This window comes from Macaca fascicularis, chromosome 3 (genome assembly GCF_037993035.2).
Source record: "Macaca fascicularis isolate 582-1 chromosome 3, T2T-MFA8v1.1".
Classification (NCBI taxonomy): domain Eukaryota; kingdom Metazoa; phylum Chordata; class Mammalia; order Primates; family Cercopithecidae; genus Macaca; species Macaca fascicularis.
In genome coordinates this window covers 9,965,662-9,985,896 of record NC_088377.1, presented here as the reverse complement: position 1 = coordinate 9,985,896, position 20,235 = coordinate 9,965,662, and the positions used below count along the sequence as shown (strand labels likewise).

Sequence of the window (20,235 nt, the reverse complement as noted above, 5' to 3'; positions counted from 1 at the left end):
TCCCACCTCAGCCTCCAGAGTAGCTGAAACGAACTTTTCTTATTTTTCGCAGAGAGGGGTTTTATCTATGTTGGCCAAGCTGGTCTCCAACTCCTGGACTCAAAAGATTCTCCCACCTAAGCTTCCCAACGTGCTGGGATTACAGATGTGAGCCACAAGGTCTGGCCTTTTTTTTTTTTTTTTTTTTTTTTTTTGAGACAGAGTTTTGCTCTTGTCCAGGCTGGAGTGCAGTGGGGCGCAATCTCGGTTAATTGCAACCTCCACCTCCCGAATTCAAGTGATTCTCCTGCCTCAGCCTCCCGAGTAGCTGGGATTACAGGAGCGCCACCACCACGCCCGGTTAATTTTTGTATTTTTAGTAGAGATGAGGTTTCACCATGTTGCCCAGCATGGTCTCGAACTCCTGACCTCAAGTGATCCGCCTGCCTCGGCCTCGCAAAGTGCTGAGATTACAGGCATGAACCACCGCGCACGGCCCCAGCTTCCGTTTTTTAATATTATGTATCTATTTTCCTGGCACGTAGGTGGTGGGTCATTAGAAGCCTTTCTCCACACGCAGGTCCTAGTCACCCGTACTTTCTAGCTGCTGGTAGGCCCTGCGGCTCTGCCCCTAACACGGGCGTGGGGGACGCGGCCAGGAGCCCGTGGAAGGGGTACAGGGCGCGCGAACCCAGGCTCTCAGGCCGCGTCGGCCGCGCGTGCGCACTGACAGCCGGGCCGAGCCAGCCCGGGTCCCGCAGGGAAGAACGCGAGCGGCGCGGGGAGGCGGCGCTGCCCTGGGCCGCGAGGTCCCTATGGCTGCCCCACCGGAAGCCCCACCCCCTTCTGGTAGCTGGAAGCGGTTTTCCGGCCGTCCCGGCTGCAGCCCAGCGGCCTGGCCTCTGGACACGGCTGTTCCCCGGCAGTGTCCGGGCGTGGACTGCCAGACCCTCGCCCGGCCCCAGCACGCCTCCGGCGAGCGCCCACCCCCTGCCCTGGCCCGCAGCGCCCCGACTTACTTCTGAGGCCGAGATGCGGCCGCTCCTGCTCCGGGTGGTCGCCCGCGAATCCCTGCCGCGCCGCAGTGCGCCCCCTCGCGGCCCGCCTGGTGGTGCAGCCGGGCTTTCTGCGCAGGGCCCCGGGGCCGCCCGGCCGCCTCCTGCCCTGGCCGCTGTGCCGCGCTCTCGGGGACGCGGGCCCTTCGCCGCTAGCCAGCTTCTGCCTCTCGGCCACCGGTCTTCTCTCGCCCAAGCTGCCTGGGAGGCGCGCCTCTGCCGCCGCCTTGCCGCTCTCGCTCCAGCCTCGCCCACTCCTGCGGCCTTACAGGGCCGAACCTCACCCTGCTCTGCCGAAGGCAGGCCTCCACCTTCCCTCCACGCCTTCCTCCCTGACCCGCACCATGCACCGCGTTGCCCTTTCCAGCATCGACGATCTATTTATTCCCCAGTGCTCTGACACCAGCTGAATTAGTGCGAACCTACTCGTTCAGGGATTAGCCCAGAGAGACTGCCCTCCCTTCACCAGCCACAAGCGGGGTGCCCAGAATGTCCACATTTCTACCCTGCCCACTAGAAACTGAGGGATTGCCATAGCTCCCCTGAGGTTCATCAGTTCCCTGGGACGACACAGAACTCAGGGAGACACTTTACTGTCAGAAGATTATTGTAAAGGACACAACTCGGGAACAGCCAGGTGGAAGAGATGCGCGGCACGGGGGTTGAAGGGCGGGAGTGCAGCCCTCACAGCACCTCTGTGTGCCCACCTGCCTGGAAGCTCTCTGCACCCTGTTTAAGGGATTTGTATCCAGGTTTCATTATGTCATTGGCCATTGGTGATTGAATTCAACCTCCAGCCCCTTTCCCTTCCCGCAAGGGGAGTAGGGATATGTTGGGACTGAAAGCTACAACCCTCTGATCACATGGTGTGTTGCACCAGCCCCACCCTGAATCCATCCTAGAGCCCACAAATAGCCACATCATTAGCATAAACTGTGATTTGATTAAGGAACTCATGAATAACAAAAACACTCCTATCGCCTAGGAAATTCCAAGAGGTTTAGGAGTGCTGTGTCAGGAACTGGGGACAAAGACCAAATGGATTTTTTACACCAAACTCCCTAAACCAATAACCCAGTCTAATCGTGAGAAAAACATCAGACAAATCCCAGCAGAGGGGCAATAGGGAGCCAACCTAAACTCAGCCAAGGTTGTGAATGTTGTCAGAATCAAAATGGTGGAGTCATTTGTGTTAAAAGAGAGAGAGGGGAAAAAATGACAAATAGAGCTGGGGAAAGCCACGAAGAGGATTCTTCCTAAATGCCTGATGTCACAAATGCTCGTGAAAGACCAACACCGTCCACAGAGGCCATGTCAGCCTTCCCAAAAGAAGACTCCTGCCAGGACATCTGCCCAGCAATAGCCTGTCCACCCTCAGACTGGTATCACCCTGATGGATACTTGTTGCTGAGGCTAATGATCAAAAACAATATGTAGTCCTCCTCATTTTTTCTTTAAAAACCTTTGTCTTCCTTTACCTCCCTGAATACACACATAGCTTAATATGGCCCACATGGTCCCATTGCAACGCCCTGTTCCCAAGTATCATTTTCTTTTAGAGAACCTCTCTGTTTGTTATGGAGGTTGGCAAGGTCACCAAAACCAAAGAGAGTGTGAGGAACTGCCCCAGCCAAGAGTCATCTAAGGAGACATGATGGTTAAATATAAGTGGTGTGCTCAATGGGATCCTGGAACAGAAAAAGGACATTGGGAGAAAATGGAGGAAATTTAAATAATATACCAATAATATCAATAATATAATGTACCAGTGTTGGTGTATTAATTGTTAACAAGTGTGCCATACTAATGAAAGATACAAATATGAGGAAACTGGTTTATGGGCACTCTCTGCACTATCTTGCAAATTATCTGTAAATCTAAAACTACTCTAAAAATAATGCTTTAAAAAAAAATTAGGGCTCAGTGTCGTGGGCACACCTGTAATCCCAGCACTTTGGGAGGCCAAGGTAGGAGGATCACTTGGCCCCAAGAGTTTCAGGACCAGCCTAGGTAACACAGCGAGACCCCATCTCTTAAAAAAAAAAAAAATAAATAAATAGCCAGGCATGGCAGTGTGCGCCTGTAGTCCCAGCTACGCGGGAGGCTGAGTGAGGAGGATCTCTCGAGCCTAGGAGGTCAAGGCTGCAGTGAGTCGTGATGACGCCACTGCACTCCTGCCTGGGCAACAAAGCAAGACCCTGTCTCAGAAAAGACAAGAATCATAAATAAATAAACAAGTAAACTAGAAATAAGCCAGATGTGGTGATGCATGCCTATAATCAGTTATTCGGGAGGCTGTGGTGGGAGGATAGCTTGAGCCCAGGAGTTCAAGACCAGCCTAAGCAACATGGCAAGACTCCCTCTGAAAATAAAAGGAAAAACAATTACAAAGATTTAAAAGCCCTTCAATTTTGAGGATCCACCTTCTTTAAACGGCAGAGGGAGAAAGGGCGTAAATTGAGTGACATTCACTGGAATTAGGAGATCCAGAGTGGAAATTTCCAGAAATCCTGGTGAGAAGAAAGGAATAGCCATAGCAGGCCCTGAGAATAGAGAGCTTCCCAGCCAGATCAGATCCATCCCATCCTTCTCCCACCTCCACTCCCCCTCCCCTGGCACCAAGGGGGTCCGCAAAGGGAGCAGAAACCTTCAAACACTCCCCTTCCTGCAGACAGGCAGCCCCAGCCCTGACCACAGCTGGCTGGACTTGAAGGACTGATAAATATCTAGGACTGGATACACCAGTTTCTGAATTGAGAAGAAGTTTGTGATTTAAAGTGATCTTGGCCGGGCGCAAATGGCTCACACCTGTAATCCCTGCCCTTTGAGAGGCTCAGGCGGGCAGATCACCTAAGATCGGGAGATTGAGACCATCCTGGCCAACACAGCGAACCCCCATCTCTACTAAAAATACAAAAATTAGCCGGGCATGGGGGCGTGCGCCTGTAATCCCAGCTACTCAGGAGGCTGAGACAGGAGAATCACTTGAGCCCAGGAGGTGGAGGTTGCAGTGAGCCAAGATTTCACCACTGCACTCCAGCCTGGGCCATGGAGCAAGACTCATCTCAAAACAAACAAACAAATAAAGTGACTTTAAGATTGTCCCCAACCTAACATGAGCAGAAAAGTTTTGGGTCTGTGTTATGAGTTCAATTGTACCCTCCTGAAAAAGCTATGTTAAAGTCCTAAAGGCTCGAATACCTGAGAATATGACCTCCTTTGGAAACAAGATCGTTGCAGATATAATTAGTTAAGATGAGGTCACACTCACCTAATATGCCTGGCATCTTTATAATCAAATGGATATATGGCGACAGAGACACTGGGAGAATGCCACGTGACGACAAAGGCAGCGGATAGCCTGATGCTGCAAACCACCGAAGCGAGGAAGAAGCGAGGAAGACCTGAGGAAGGATCCCACACAGGTTTCAGAGGGAGCACGCCCTGCTGCCACCTTGATTTTGAACTTCTAGGCTGGAGAATTGTGAGACAACATTCTGTTATTTTAAGCCACCCTATTTGTAGTACTTTGTTGCAGAGGCCCTGGGAGTCTAATTCAGCCCTATTAGCGTTTTCATGGGGGCAAGTGAAGATACTCTCTACTGGATACATTTTAGAGATGATAGAAGATAAAGCTGTGTTTGTCACACCCTGTGAGTTATGGGTACAACGTACCAGTTACTCAACTGTCCTGTGGTCTAAATCTCTTCAAGGGACCAAGGAAGCTTACCAGGCCCCTGGTAAGGAAACCTAGGCCCATAGGTGGTACCAAAACAAAAGGGACCCCGCACAGTGGTGAAAACCTCCAGCACACCTTCTGGGAACTTGCCCTGCAGATACGGTCATCTGTGTGCAAAATGGTGTATGTGTGTACAAGGTTATTCACTGAGGCGTTGTTTGCAATAACAGAAGGTTGGAAACCACTACACATCCAATAGGTATGGAAGGCAAATAAGTACTTGTACTCCATGCGCTGGAAGACTGTGCAGCTTGGCCGGCCATGATGGCTCACGCCTGTAATCCAAGCACTTTGGGAGGCCAAGGCGGGTGAATCACAAGGTCAGGAGTTCGAGACCAGCCTGACCAACATGGTGAAACCCCCATCTCTACTAAAAACACAAAAAATTAGGCAGGCTGGTGGTGCGCGCCTGCAATCCCAGCTACGCGGGAGACTGAGGCAGGAGAATCGCTTGAACCCGGGAGGCGGAGGTTGCGGTGAGCCGAGATCGCGCCACTGCACTCCAGCCTGGGCGACAGAGCGAGACTGCGTCTCAAAAAAAAAAAAAAAAAAAAAAAAAAAAAAAAGACCGTGCAGCTCTTAAAAACTGAGAGGAAGCGACGCCCGGTAAGACTGCGGCGGCGCAGCGCGTGCATTGTTGCGGATCCGGGACGGTGGCCCGGGGGCGTCTTGGTCTTCCTCACCGCTGCGAAATCGCGTCACCTACAGCTACTGGCGGGTTCAGGAGGTGCTGAAGCACGCCAAGCACTTCCGGCGGAGGAGTGGGTGAGGGGGAAATTGCTGCTACAGGTTGGCGGTCAGAGCCGGGACTCGAGCCTTTGTGAAATGCACCAAAGCCCGAAACCTGAAGAAGAGGATCACGAGGACCCTCTGGATTAATCGAATTACAGCTGCTACCCAGTCACACGGCCCGACGTATCCAGCGTTCACTGGCAATTTAATTAAGTGCCAGGTGGAGCGCCACAGGAAAATCATAGCGGATCTGGCCATCTACGAACCAAAGACTTTTAAATCTTTGGCTGCCTTGGCCAATAGGAGGCGACAGGAAGAATTTGCTGCTGCCTTAGGGGATGAGAAGGAGCCCGAAGGCATTTTTTTCCAGAATGGTGCAGTACCACTGAGGACCGTTGCTGTATTGATTACGAAAAGACACAGAGTAATTTGCAATTTATTTGATTTGTACTTGTGTTTATCCACAATTCCAGTAACAGGCATGAGGGAAGGCCCCTTCTCTCTGGGACAGAGCCTCACAGATGACTTCCGTGTTTCATGTGAATGAAACTCAAACATTGTTCAAAAAAAAAAAAAAAAATTGGGAGGAAGCAAGAAAGAAAAAGAGTAAGGGAGCTCTTTGTATACTAATAGAGAAATAGAAATATCTGGAATACAGTAACCTGCCTTTTGTGTAAAAGGCAGGGAGGCTGATAAGAAAATAATATAACTGTATTTCGGCCAGGTGGGGTGGCTCACACCTGTAATCCCAGCACTTTGGGAAGCCAAGGCAGGCAGATCATCTGAGGTCAGGAGTTCAAGACCAGATTGGCCAATGTGGTGAAACCCGTCTCTACTAAAACTACAAAAATTAGACAAGTGTGGTGGTGCACGCCTGTAATCCCAGCTACTCAGGAGGCTGAGACAGGAGGATCGCTTGAACCTGGGAGGCGGAGGTTGCAGTGAGCTGAAATCTCGTGCCACTACATTCCAGCCTGGGCAACAAGAATGAAACTTTGTCTCCAGGAAAAAAAAAAAAAAAAGGAAGTAATTCTATTTAGCCAGGTGTGGTAGCATCTTCCCATATAGTCTCAGCCGCTTGGGAGGCCAAGGCAGGAGGATCGCTTGAGCCCAAGAGTTCTAGTCCAGCCTGGGCAACATAGTAAGACCCCCATCACTACAAAAAGAAAAAGAAAATCTAACTGTATTTACGTATATTTGCATAAAGGACCCTACAGCATGCACTAGAAGCTTTTAAGAGTGAGGGGACATGGGGGAATGGAATGGTGGCAGCAGGGAAGGGGACTTTTCACATATCACTTTTTATGCTGTTCTATTTTTGAACCATGTTAACACGTGATCTACTAATAAAATGAAATGAAAAGTAAGGAGAATGTCCAGAGAACAGATTTCCTATAATGAGGAGCACTTTGGATTTACTGATTAACAAGCGACTATGGAAATCCTAGAATGCTAAACTAAGAGGTTAAGAGTTGATTTGGGAATCATTGGATGTTTTGAGCCAGGAAGTAGCGTCAGGAAGAATCATCCGAAGGGAGTGTATAGTCTAGATCAGAAGGAGGAGAGACCCAAATGGGAAGGCTGTGGTCCTATTCAGGTGTGAAATGATGAGGCAAGGAACAATGATGGCAGTGAGCTGGAAATAGAGGTTTTCAAGAAAAATCTACACACCAAAAAAGACCAGCTGGCCAGGCGCGGTGGCTCACACCTGTAATCCCAGCACTTTGGGGGGTCAAGGTGAGTGGATTACTTGAGGTCAAGGATTCAAGCCAGCCTGGCCAACATAGTGAAACCCGGTCTCTACTAAAAATACAAAAATTAGCCAGGTGTGGTGGCGCACGCCTGTAATCCCAGCTACTCAGGAAGCAGAGGCAGGAGAATCACTTGAACCAGGAAGGTGGAGGTTGCAGTGAGCCGAGATTGCACCACTGAGCTCCAGTCTGGGCAACAGAGCAATACTCCATCTCAAAACAAAAAAACAAAAACAGCTGAACTTCTTACATATCAAATGCATGCTGCTTGAAATAAATGGGTCACAGAAGAAATTTTTGTCACATAGGTGTGTCTACTTGCTTTTGGCATATAAAATATTGTGAAGGCTGCTTACATTTTAGACCTTTATATTGACCTGGATTTGGAATTTACAAGGACATCATAATGTATATTTCAGCTTCCCAGACAATAGACTGGCTAGTTTGATTTTCTCTTCTATGTCCTTATGCTTAGGCACACCATTTTAGAGTTGTTTGCTAAACTTACCAATTTCTTTTTTTTTTTTTTTGGAGATGGAGTTTCACTCTTGTTGCCCAGGTTGGAGTGCAATGGCGCAATCTCGGTTCAAGGCAACCTCTGCCTCCCGAGTTCAAGCAATTCTCCTATCTCAGCCTCACAAGTAGTTGGGATTACAAGTGTGCACCACCACACACAGCTAATTTTGTATTTTTAGTAGAGATGGGTTTCTCCACGTTGGTCAGGCTGGTCTCAAACCCCCGACCTCAGGTGATCCGCCCACCTCAGCCTCCCAAAGTGCTGGGATTCCAGGAGTGAGTCACCCCACCCCCCACCCGATAGCTTACCAAATCTAATGCTACTTTCTGTTCAGTTTGGTGAAAACCTTTGGCTCCGTCTATGGTAAATATTCCGACTTATACTCATAAAAACATCCATCCATGCCCCCGGTCTATTTTTTTTTTTTTTTTTTTTTTTTTGAGACAGAGTCTTGCTCTGTCGCCCAGGTTGGAGTGCAGTGGCACGATCTCCGCTCACTGCAAGCTCCGCCTCCGGGGTTCACGCCGAGCCTCCCGAGTAGCTGGGACTACAGGTGCCCGCCACAGTGAGCCAAGATGGCACCACTACACTCCAGCCTGGGCAACAGAGTGAGACTCTTTCTAAAACAAACAAACACCTAAATATAGAATTTTCAGCTGGGTGCAGTGTACTCCAGAATAACCACTATACTTCCCAGCCTCCCTCGCTATTCAGTGTGGCCTTGTGACAAGTTCATAATAGGATGTGAGCAAAAGTGAGGTGTTGGATGTTTAGCTCTTATCCTGAAAGGGAGGGTGCTATGTACTCACTGTGGTTTGAATGTCTCCCCCAAATTTGGAAACTTAATTCTCTTCTTTTTTTTTTTTTTTTTTTGCGACAGAGTTTCACTCTTGTTGCCCAGGCTGGAGTGCAGTGGTACGATCTCGGCTCACTGCAGCCTCTGCCTCCTGAGTTCAAGCGATTCTCCTGCCTCAACCTCCCGAGTAGCTGGGATTACAGGCACCCGCCACCACGCCCAGCTAATTTTTTGTAGTTTTGTAGAGACTGGATTTCACCATGTTGGGCAGGCTGGTCTCAAACTCCTAACCTCAGGTGATTCACCCACCTCGGCCTCCCAAAGTACTGGGATTACAGGCATAAGCCACCATGCCAGGCCTTAATTCTTATATTCATATGTTGATGGTATTTGGAGATGGGGTCTTTGAGGGGTAATTAGGATTAAATAAATTCATTAAGCTAGGTACAGTGGCTTACACCTATAATCCCAGCACTTTGGGAGGCTGAGGCAGGAGGATCACTTGAGCCTAGGAATTTGAAACCGGCCTGGACAACATAACGATATCCAGTCTCTACAAAAAATTTAAAAACTGGCTGGGCATGGTGGCATGCATTTGTAGTCCCCAGCTACTTGGGAGGCTGAGGTGGGAGAATCACTTGAGCCCCAGAGGTCAAGGTTGCAGTAAGCCATGATCACACCACTACACTGCTCTGGATGACACAGCGAGACCCTGTCTAAAAAAAAAAGTGGCCAGGCACAGTGGCTCACGCCTGTAATCCCACTACTTTGGGAGGCCGAGGTGGGTGGATCACCTGAGTTCAGGAGTTGGAGCCCAGCCTGGCCAACATGGTGAAACCCCTTCTCTACTAAAAATACACAAAATTTGCCAGGCGTGGTGGTGCATGCCTATAGTCCCAGCTACTCGGGAGGCTGAGGCAGGAGAATCTCTTGAACCTTGGGGGGCAGAGGTGGCAGTGAGCCAAGATCACAACACTGCACTCTAGCCTGGGTGACAGAGCAAGACTCTGCCTCAAAAAAAGAAAGAAAAAAGCTCGTTAGGGTGCAGCCCCTATGATGAAACTGGTGGCTTTATAAGAAAAGGAAGAATCTGGGTACAGTGGCTCACATCTGTAATCCCAGCACTTTTTGAGACTGAGGCAGGAGAATTGCTTGAACCCAGAAGGTCAAGACCAGCCTACCAGCCTGGACAATATGGTGAGACCCCACCTCTACAAATAACTTTTTAAAATTAGCCAGATGTTGTGGTGTGTGCCTGTAGTCCCAGCTACTTGGGAGGCTGAGGTGGAAGGATTCCTTGAGCCCAGCAGGTTGAGCTTGTAGTGAGTTACGATCATGCTACTGCACTCCAGCCTGGGCAACAGAGTGAGACCCTATCTCCAAAAAAGTAAAGAAAGAAAAGAAGAAACCTGAATGGCCATGCTCTTGCTTTCTGACCATGTGATGCTCTCTGTCATGTTATGATGTAGCAAGAAGGCCCTCACCAGAGGCTCTTGGACCTCCCAGCCTCTAAATCCGCAAGAAATAATTTTCTAGGGCCAGGCACAGGAGCTCACACCTGTAATCCCAGCATTTTGGGAGTCTGAGGTGCATGGATCACTTGAAGTCAAGAGTTCAAGACCAGCCTGGCCAACATGGTGAAATCCCATCTCTACTTAAAAAAAAAAAAAAAAAAAAAAAAAAAAAATTAGCCAGGCATGATGGTGGGAACCTATAATTCCAGCTGCTCAGGAGACTGAGGCACAAGAATTGCTTGAATCCAAGAGGCAGAGGTTGCAGTGAGCTGAGATCACACCGCTGCACTCCAGCCTGGGAGACAGAGCAAGACTGTCTCAAAAAAAAGCAAAAAAGAAATATTTTTAACAAAATAAATGACCCGGCCAGGCGCGGTGGCTCAAGCCTGTAATCCCAGCACTTTGGGAGGCCGAGACGGGTGGATCACGAGGTAAGGAGATCGAGACCATCCTGGCTAACATAGTGAAACCCCGTCTCTACTAAAAAATACAAAAAAACTAGCCGGGCGAGGTGGCGGGTGCCTGTAGTCCCAGCTACTCGGGAGGCTGAGGCAGGAGAATGGTGTAAACCCTGGAGGCGGAGCTTGCAGTGAGCTGAGATCCGGCCACTGCACTCCAGTCTGGGCGACAGAGCGAGACTCCGTCTCAAAAAAATAAATAAATATAAATAAATAAATAAATAAAATAAATGACCCAACATTAGATATTCTGTTACAGCCACAGAAAACAGACTAAGACAAGATTAAATGTGTGTTCCCCTGAAATTCATTTGTTGAAGCCTAATCTCAATGTGATGGTATTAGGATGTGGGGCTTTGGGGAGGTGATTAGGTCATGAGGGTAGAGCCCTCATAAATGGAATTAGTGCCCTTTTGAAAGAGGCCCCAGGGCCTGCCCTTCCACCCCGTGAGGACACAGTGAGAAGGCACCATCTGTGAACCGGAAAGCAGGCTATGGAATCTGCTGGTACCTTGATCTCAGACTTTCCAGCCTCCCAGGTATAGCCGAACTAACAGCCACAGTAATAGGCAGAGATTGTTCTGGGTTCTAGGAATACAAAGTAAAAAACAGATTTCCACTCTACTTGGGAAGTTAGATGAATACTTTTTTTTTTTTTTTTTTGGAGACAGAGTCTTGCTCTGTCGCCCAGGCTGGAGTGCAGTGTCCGGATCTCAGCTCACTGCAAGCTCCGCCTCCCAGGTTCATGCCATTCTCCTGTCTCAGCCTCTGGAGTAGCTGGGACTACAGGCGCCCGCCACATCGCCCGGCTAGTTTTTTGTATTTTTTAGTAGAGACGGGGTTTCACCGTGTTAGCCAGGATGGTCTCGATCTCCTGACCTCCTGATCCGCCCGTCTCGGCCTCCCAAAGTGCTGGGATTACAGGCTTGAGCCACCGCGCCCGGCCCAGATGAATACTTTTTAAAAATACAATTTTTTTATTTAAAAGGCATTTATTGCCCAGGCGAGGTGACTCATGCCTGTAATCCCAGCACCTTGGGAGGCCAAGGCGGGAGGATCTCTTGAGGTTAGGAGTTTGAGACCAGCCTGGGCAATAAGGTAAAACCCCATCCCTACTAAAATTACAAAAATTAGCCGATGTGGTGATGCACACCTGTAATCCCAGCTACTCAGGAGGTTAAGGCATGAGAATCACTTGAACCCAGGAGGCAGACGTTGCAGTGAGCAGAAATCATGCCACTGCACTCCATTCTGGGTAACAGAGCAAGGCTCTGTCTTGAAAAATAAAATAAAATAAATAAAAACGATAAAATAAAATAAAGAATATAAAATGCACTTATTGCCTGTTACGTACTCAACATTGTTCTATCAGTACATAGCCAAGGGTGAAATAGGCCACGGCTAGAAATGAACAAAGTTATTTACTCACAGAAAATGGGCAGTGGGCTAGGCATATTTACTCATGTTTATTTCAAACGTTAGAAAAGAAATCCTGTACATTTCTAGGAGCCATAGATGCCCAGTATACCAGCCAAAAATGCCCAGCTTTTTCTTCCTCACATTCTTCATGTTTCTCTAGCCGCAGAACAAAATATAGATAGGAAAACACTATCTATAGTGTTCAACACAATAAGAACCCGGAGAGGCAGAGGAAACTGGATGGGTCTGAATTCCAACTCATCAGAACAGAAGCTGAGTTTCAGTGTGACCCAGAGCCTGAATAGTTTTCATTCAGGATTGGTCAAAATGAGTTCCAGGCTGGGAGCATGGTGGCTCATACCTGTAATCCCAGTACTTTGGGAAGCTGAGGCGGGAGGATCAATTGAGTTTGGGAGTTTGAGACCAGCTCAGGCAATATAGTGAGACCCTATCTCTACAGAAAATTTAAAAAGTAGGCATGATGGTACATACCTGTAGTCTCAGCTACTTGCGAGGCTGAGGTGGGAGGATCACTTGAGCCAAGGAGGTCGAGGCTGCAGTAAGCCATGATCACGCCCCTGCACTCTAGCCTGGGTGACAGAGTGAGACCTGTCTCAAAAAAAAAAAAAAGAAAAGAAAAGAAAAAAATGAGTTCCACATCTTTCTCACAGCCTCTCTATGAATTGAGAGATGACTGTTTTTTGTTTTGTTTTGTTTTGAGACTGAGTCTTGCTCTGTTGCCCAGGCTAGAGTAGTGCAGTGGCACAATCTTGGCTCACTGCAACCTCCACCTCCTGGGTTCAAGCGATTCTCCTGCCTCAGCCTCCTGAGTAGCTGGGATTACAGGTGTGCACCACCACGCCTGGCTAATTTTTGTATTTTTGGTAGAGACAGAGTTTCACCCTATTGGCCAGGATGGTCTCAGTCTCCTGACCTCATGATCCACCTGCCTTGGCCTTCCAAAGTGCTGGGATTGCAGGCGTGAGCCACCACACTCAGCCGGGATTTTTTTTTTTTTTTTTTTGAGACAGGTGGAGTCTCGCTCTGTCGCCCAGGCTGGAGTGCAGTGGCCGGATCTCAGCTCACTGCAAGCTCCGCCTCCTGGGTTTACACCATTCTCCTGCCTCAGCCTCCCGAGTAGCTGGGACTACAGGCACCCGCCACCACACCCGGCTAGCTTTTTGTATTTTTTAGTAGAGACGGGGTTTCACCGTGTTAGCCAGGATGGTCTCTATCTCCTGACCTCGTGATCCACCCGTCTCGGCCTCCCAAAGTGCTGGGATTACAGGCTTGAGCCACCGTGCCCGGCTAAGGATGATTTTTTTTAACCATGTGTTTGCCACCTTCTCCATGGCCTCTGCTGCTCAGTCTATGAATACTTAGGTTGGTCGGCCATCTACAATTTATCTTTCATATCTTTCCCCCAGAAAGCCAGTGTACCTGTGATGCGAGATCAATCCTGACAGCTCACAGAACGAGTCTGGTCTTCTGCAGAGCACACTTGCTAAGTCCCAGACTCTGCAGTAAGCCTGGCTGGCTTCGCATCACACCCCGATCTTCGGGGTGACTTTGAAGTAATGATTGAGCTTCTCAATGACTCGGTTTCCTCACTTCAAAAATATGGATAACCTACTGTCTGCCTTACATGCTTATTGTCAGGACTGAGTAAATTCACATCCATAAACCACAGTCCCTGGCACACAGTACATGCTCTATAAAGTTATAGTTACTATATTAGCTATTATTCGTGCAGTAGACATGTCCCCGCCTGAGCTTCCATTATCTTGTCTGCAAAATGAAGAGATGAACCAGGAATGAGATTGAAGTTCTCTTCTAGCTCTGAAATCTGCAGGTCTGGCTTCCCTGATTTGCTTCGTCCATTTTTTTTTTCCCACATGGCACTATATGTGCCCAGGCAATATGTAACGAATAGGAGTTTCTTCTGTTTTCTTATAGACACAATTAGAAGAGTGAATTTCATTACACTGACAAACTCAGGGACCAGGCTGGGCGCGATGGCTCACACCTGTAATCCCTGCATTTTGGGAGGCCGAGGTGGGTGGATCACTTGAGGCCAGGAATTTGAGACCAACCTGGGCAACATGGTGAAACCCTGTCTCTACTGAAAAGACAAAAATAGCCAGGTGTGGTGGTGCACACCTGCAGTCCCAGCTACTCAAGAGGCTGAGGCAGGAGAATCGCTTGAACCGGGAGACGGAGGTTGCAGTGAGCTGAGACCACAGCACTGCACACCAGTCTGGGCAACAGAGTGAAACTCCAGCTCAAAAAAAAAAAAAAAAAAAAAAATTGACCACACACTGGGCGGCTTACAACAAAAGCAGTGTCTTGTCTCACAGCTCTGGGGCCAAAGTCTGAAACCCAGGTGCCTGCAGCGTTGTTTCCTTGCAGAGGCTCTTGGGGAGAATCAGTCCCATGCCCCTGTCCCTCTCCTTGCATCTGGTGTTGCCAGCAGGCCTTGTGTGCCTTGGCTTCTAGAGGCTTCACTCCAGTCTCTGCCTCTGTCTTCTCACGGCTTTCTTCTCCGTGTGTCTCTGTGTTTCGAATCTCCTTCTGCCTTTCTCTTATAAGGACACTTGTCGTTGGATTTAGGTCCCACCCTGTGTTGGTCTGTTTTGTGCTGCTATAATACAATGCCAGAGACTAGGTAATTGATAAAAAATGGAAATGGATTTCATATAGTTCTGGAGGCTGGGAAGCCCAAGGTCAAGGCACTGGCATGGCAGTTTTGGTGTCTGGTGAGTTGGGCGGATCCCTTGAGGTCAGGAGTTCGAGACCAGCCTAGCTAACATAATGAAACCCCATCTCTACTAAAAATACAAAAATTAACTGGGTGTGGTGGCACACCCCTGTAATCCCAGCTACTCGGGAGGCTGAGGCACAAGAATTGCTTGAACCCGGGAGGCAGAGGTTGCCGTGAACCGAGATCGCGCCCCTGCACTCCCGCCTGAGTGACAGAATGAGACTCCATCTCAAACAAAACAAAACAAAACAAACAAACAAAAAACTTAAAAAAAAAAAAAAAATCCCAAAACAAATATATCTCTTATTTCCACGGAACAAATATACAAATATCCTTTTTTGGTCTTAAATATTTTAGAAAATAACATCAAAAGCAATAACAACCTCTTGTAGCTTCTAAAAGAGCTTTGAGAGTTGCAGAACACTTAGGAGCAGATAGCAGGAAATACGGTCTGACTAAACAGAAGAAAAGGAAATTACCATTTCCCTGCTTGTCTTCAGCACTGTTTATGTAAAAATATTCTGACCTCTTAGATGTTCTGAGTTTCAGGATCCTCCTCCTAGGCCGACCGGAAAACTTCAGGGCTGACATCTTTACTTTTTGTTTCCAGGCAACAATGGAGAGTCAGCATATGAAGAAGAATTTTTAATTAAAGACAGCAGGGAAAGAAATAGAATCTCCATTTTATTTAACTCTTGGGAAGGGAGGGTTTCACACACTGACCTTCAGCAGTTTTTCCCAGTTTATAAGCCAGGGGCCTAATTAAGTTTCTTTAGATTTCTGCCCCTTCCCTAACTTACTTCCTGTATCATAAAGGTCTTCCATGGACCCAAATAAAGTTTAAGAAATACTTGAAAATACCTGGTAACACAAAAGGTCTTTGAATTCCCAACTACCTCAATGGCAATTTTATTTCATTCACTGTATTTTAATTCCTCCACCTGCAGAAAGAAAAACTAAAAAACAAACAAACAAAAAACCCTCTTTTTACATTACCAGTAAATTTATTTTTCCTTAAATACATTTTCAACAAAAACATGCATAGTTATGGATTTTAATTATGGTTTATGTAGCTACATTCTACCTCCCCGAGGACAGATTATCCACATAAATTATTTGGAATTCTTCTACTAAGGAGATTTGTCTATTCTCCCCATATTTTCATTTATTCAATATTTACTGATATCAACATAATCTCAAGAATATTTATTTTATACCTCGCATTATAAACAGATACTACTTTATTTTGTTGCTCAAATTGTCCCAGCTTTGGCCATGGTGGTCTTATATCGTACTTGGCCGAAGAAAAAAAAAAAAATAAGAGAAAATAGAGTGTCTACTGTCTGCAGGTGCTGAGTTTGGTCTTTTTGCTCTTTAAATTTATTTTTATTTTATTTTATATTTATTTTTCTGAGACCGAGTCTCACTCTGTCATTTGGGCTGGTGTATGGTGGCGCAATCTTGGCTCACTGCAACTTCCACCTCCTGGGTTCGAGCAATTCTCCTGCCTCAGCCTCCGGAGTAGCTAGGATTACAAGTGCCCACCACCACGCCCGGCTAATTTTTTGTATTTTTTTTTTTTAGTAGTGATTGGGTTTCACCATGTTGGCCTGGGCTGGTCTCAAACTCCTGACCTAATGTGATCCACCTGCCTCAGCCTCCCAAAGTGCTGGGATTACTGGCGTGACACAAGCCCAGCCCCTCAAATTTATTTTTAGTGGTGCTCACTTTCATTTTTTTCTTTTTCTTTTCTCTTTTTTTTTTTTTTTTTGAGATGGAGTCTCACTCTGTCGCCCAGGCTGGAGGGCAATGGTGCAGTCTCAGCTCACTGCAACCTCCACCTCCCGGGTTCAAGCGATCCTCCGAGTAGCTGGGAATACAGGTGTGTGCCACCACACGCAGGTAATTTTTTTATTTTTAGTAGAGACGGGGTTTCACTGTGTTGGCCAGGCTGGTCTTGAACTCCTGACCTCACGATCCACCTGCCTTGGACTTCCAAAGTGCTGGGATTATAGGGGTAAGTCATGGCGCCAGGCCATGGCATTCACTTTCTATAGCCCAGGTACCTGACAGGAACTCAAGTCCTGCTTCTTTGTACCGGTTACTTAACCTCTGCGAACTCGTTTCTTAGTAAACTGAGGATAATGCCTGATTTGCAGGATTTGAGGGAGGATTATAAATTAATGTATGCTCCAGAAAAGACCAAATGATTTTACTTCTGTGAGGTGCCTGGAATGGTCAAATGCGTAGATACAGAAAGCGGGATGGTGGTTACCAATGGCAGGGGGTGGGGAATGAGGAGTTACTGTTTCACGGGTACGGAGTTTTGGTTTGGGATGATGAAAAAGTTCTGGAGATGGGGGGATTGGAGATGCACAACGATGTGAGTGGACTTACTGCCACTGAATTGTACATTTGAAAATGGTTAAAATGGTAAATTTTATGTTATGTACCTTTTACCATAATAAAAAGGAATACATTCATTGTTGAAAATTTAGAAAACAAGTTTTAAAGCCCCTCCAAATCTTCAGTAATGTCAGCACTCAGCAGGTCCTTCTGCTGTATTTGTAGCCTTTGAATATAGTTCACATCCTAGGCATACAGTTTCGTTCTTTTCACATTGTGTCACGTTTTTCCCCATGCTGTTCAAAACTCTGTAAACATATTTTTATTAGCTGCATACTATTCTACCATCATTTATTTACTAATTGCCATATTTTTGGACGTAGTTTTTCAACAGTGTAAGCAGCGCTCTCTGGTTAAATACATCTTCATTCCCATTTCAAAATACTTCTATAGTATAGACACAAGCAGAATTACTGGGACAAAAGGTGAACTTTCATTTTCATTGTGCTTTTTTTGAGATAGGATCTTAGGGTCTTGCTCTGTTGCCCAGGCTGGAGTGCAGTGGCATGATCATGGCTCACTACAGCCTGCAACTCCTCCGCTCAAACAGTCCTCCCACCTCAGCCTCCTGGGTAGCTGGGACCACAGGCATGTATCACCACACCCGGCCTGGGTGAATATTTTTATGGCACATGATGCACCTTATGCAACTTTTTCATTGCATTGCCACCAGCTACCTAGAAGACACTTGTTTAAAAACATTTACACTAAGCTAGGCGTGGTGGTGCACACCTGTAGTCCTAGCTACTTGGGAGGCTAAGGTGGGAGGATCATTTGAACCTGGAAAGTCAAGGTTGCAGTGAGCAGTGATCATGCCACTGTACTCCAGCCTGGGCAACAGAGCAAGACTCTGTCTCAAAAAACAAACACAATGAAAACACTCCTTCTGCACCCGGTTGCCCAGTGTTCTTTAGTTTTCTTCTCTTCTTAAAAAAAATTATATATATATATTTGAGAAAAATAACAGCGTCTCACTCTGTGGCCCAGGCTGGGCTGCAGTGGCGTGATCATGTCTTACTGCAGCCTTGACTTCCGCGAGCTCAGGTAATCCTCCCACCTCAGCCTCCTGAGTAGCTGGGACCACAAGCACACTCCACCATGCCTGGCTAATTTTTGTATTTTTGTAGAGACCGGGTTTCACCACATTGGCCAGGCTGGTCTGGAACTCTTGACCTCAAGTGATCTGCCCCCCTCTGCTTCCCAAAGTGCATGGATTACAGGAGTGAGCCACCGCGCCCTGCCCAGTGTTCTTGTAAAACCCTGTTCTGCATTTAGATGAAATATGGTAAATTGTTGCAACCTGGTCCACTAACGTTCTTTACCTCCTAGCCTCCTCCCATTAATTCCCCCCTCTTAAATGTTTGCCTTTATGTAGATTTAATTATTGTTGCTCAGAATCTTTTTTTTTTTTTTTTTTTTTTTTTTTTTGAGACGGAGTCTCGCTCTGCCGCCCAGGCTGGAGTGCAGTGGCCAGATCTCAGCTCACTGCAAGCTCTGCCTCCCGGGTTTATGCCATTCTCCTGCCTCAGCCTCCCTCCCGTGTAGCTGGGACTACAGGCGCCCGCCACCTCGCCCGGCTATTTTTTTGTATTTTTTAGTAGAGACGGGGTTTCACTGTGTTAGCTAGGATGGTCTCGATCTCCTGACCCCGTGATCCACCCGTCTCGGCCTCCCAAAGAACTGGGATTACAGGCTTGAGCCACCACGCCCGGCCGTTGCTCAGAATCTTAATGAAAAAAATGTGAAAACACTGTAATCTCTGAAGTTCTTCGATTTTTTTTTTTTTTTTTTTTTTTTGAGACAGAGTCTCGTTCTTGTTGCCCAGGCTAGAGTGCACTGGCGTGATCTCGGCTCACTGCAACCTCTGCCTCCCGGGTTCAAGCGATTCTCCTGCCTCAGCCTCCCCAGTAGCTGGGATTACAGGCGCCCGCCACCACACCCGGCTATTTTTTTTGTATTTTTCTTAGTAGATGCAGGGTTTCATCATGTTGGCCAGGCTGGTCTCAAACTCCCGACTTCAGGTGATCCACCCGCCTCGGCCTCCCAAAGTGCTGAGATTACAGGCATAAACCACTGCGCCTTGCCGAAGTTCTTTGATTTTTTTTTTTTGTGTGTGTGTGTGTGTGTGTGTGTGTGTGTGTGTGTGTGTGTGAAAGGGAATCTCGCTGTCTCCCCGGCTGGAGTGCAGTGGTACACTCTCGGCTCACTGCAACCTCTGCCTCCCAGGTTCAAGCGATTCTCCTGCCTCAGCCTCCCAAGTAGCTGGGATTACAGGCGCCTGCCACCACGCCCGGCTAATTTTTGTATTTTTAGTAGAGACTGGATTTCATCATATTGGCCAGACTGATCTCGAACTCCTGACTTCAAGTGATCCGTCTGCCTCCGTCTCCCAAAGTACTGAGATTACAGGTGTGAGCCACCGTGCCCGGCCTAGTTCTTCGATTTTTTAACATCCACCACTGTAACTTAAAGTATATAAAGTAACTACACCTGAGGAGCCCGGGGGTCCAGGCCCGCGGCCCTCCAGCGCCTTTGGCGTTCTGTCGCAGTGCACTACGCGTGAAACCGCTTTCCTCCCACCCTGGCCGTGAGCTGGTGATGGTGGCAGCGAAGCTCCAGCGACCCCCGCGGCCCAGGCTCGCGAGGGAAGTGTCCCCAGGGTCGGGCAAGGTCGCTCCCGCCGGTCGGGAGGCGCTTTCTAAGCCTGACTGGGGCTAACCGAAGGAGAAGCCCGCCGCTCCCGGCTCTATTAAAAATTCGCTTACTTTCCAAGGCCGCCAACGGTGGGAAAGGTGTGCTCGTAGCATCCCTCTTGCTCGGTTCCATCCCTGGCCTTCTGTCTCCTGGAAGGGTCGCCGCGCCCCACCCCACCCGCTTCGCCACGGGTTCGAGTCCTGGCGTCCGGGCGTCCGGGAGCCCGCTGTCCAGCACCGAAGGCAAGGTCGGTCCAAGCAGACCTGAGGATTCAGTGGATGTCCCCCAAGCCCCGCGGCCGCTCTAAGGCGGTAGAAGCGAGATTCCCCGGAAACCCAGGGAACCTGATGTTCGCACAGGACCAAAGCCCGAGGCCGCGGGGACCACGGAGGGGCGGAGAAGCCGGGACTCCTC

General features: G+C 48.1%; 1 protein-coding gene across 7 annotated transcripts in view; it reads right to left on the bottom strand.

The window, feature by feature from the left end:
* The window catches only part of HLCS (holocarboxylase synthetase), a 247,497-nt gene extending 246,445 nt beyond the window's left edge, over positions 1–1,052 (bottom strand). For all 7 annotated transcript variants that reach the window (XR_012432008.1, XR_012432005.1, XM_065541386.1 and 4 more), the window contains exon 1: positions 999–1,052. The gene's annotated coding sequence lies outside the window, so the exon portion shown is untranslated. The remainder of the gene's footprint in view (positions 1–998) is intronic.
* Between the last annotated feature and the right edge of the window lie 19,183 nt (positions 1,053–20,235).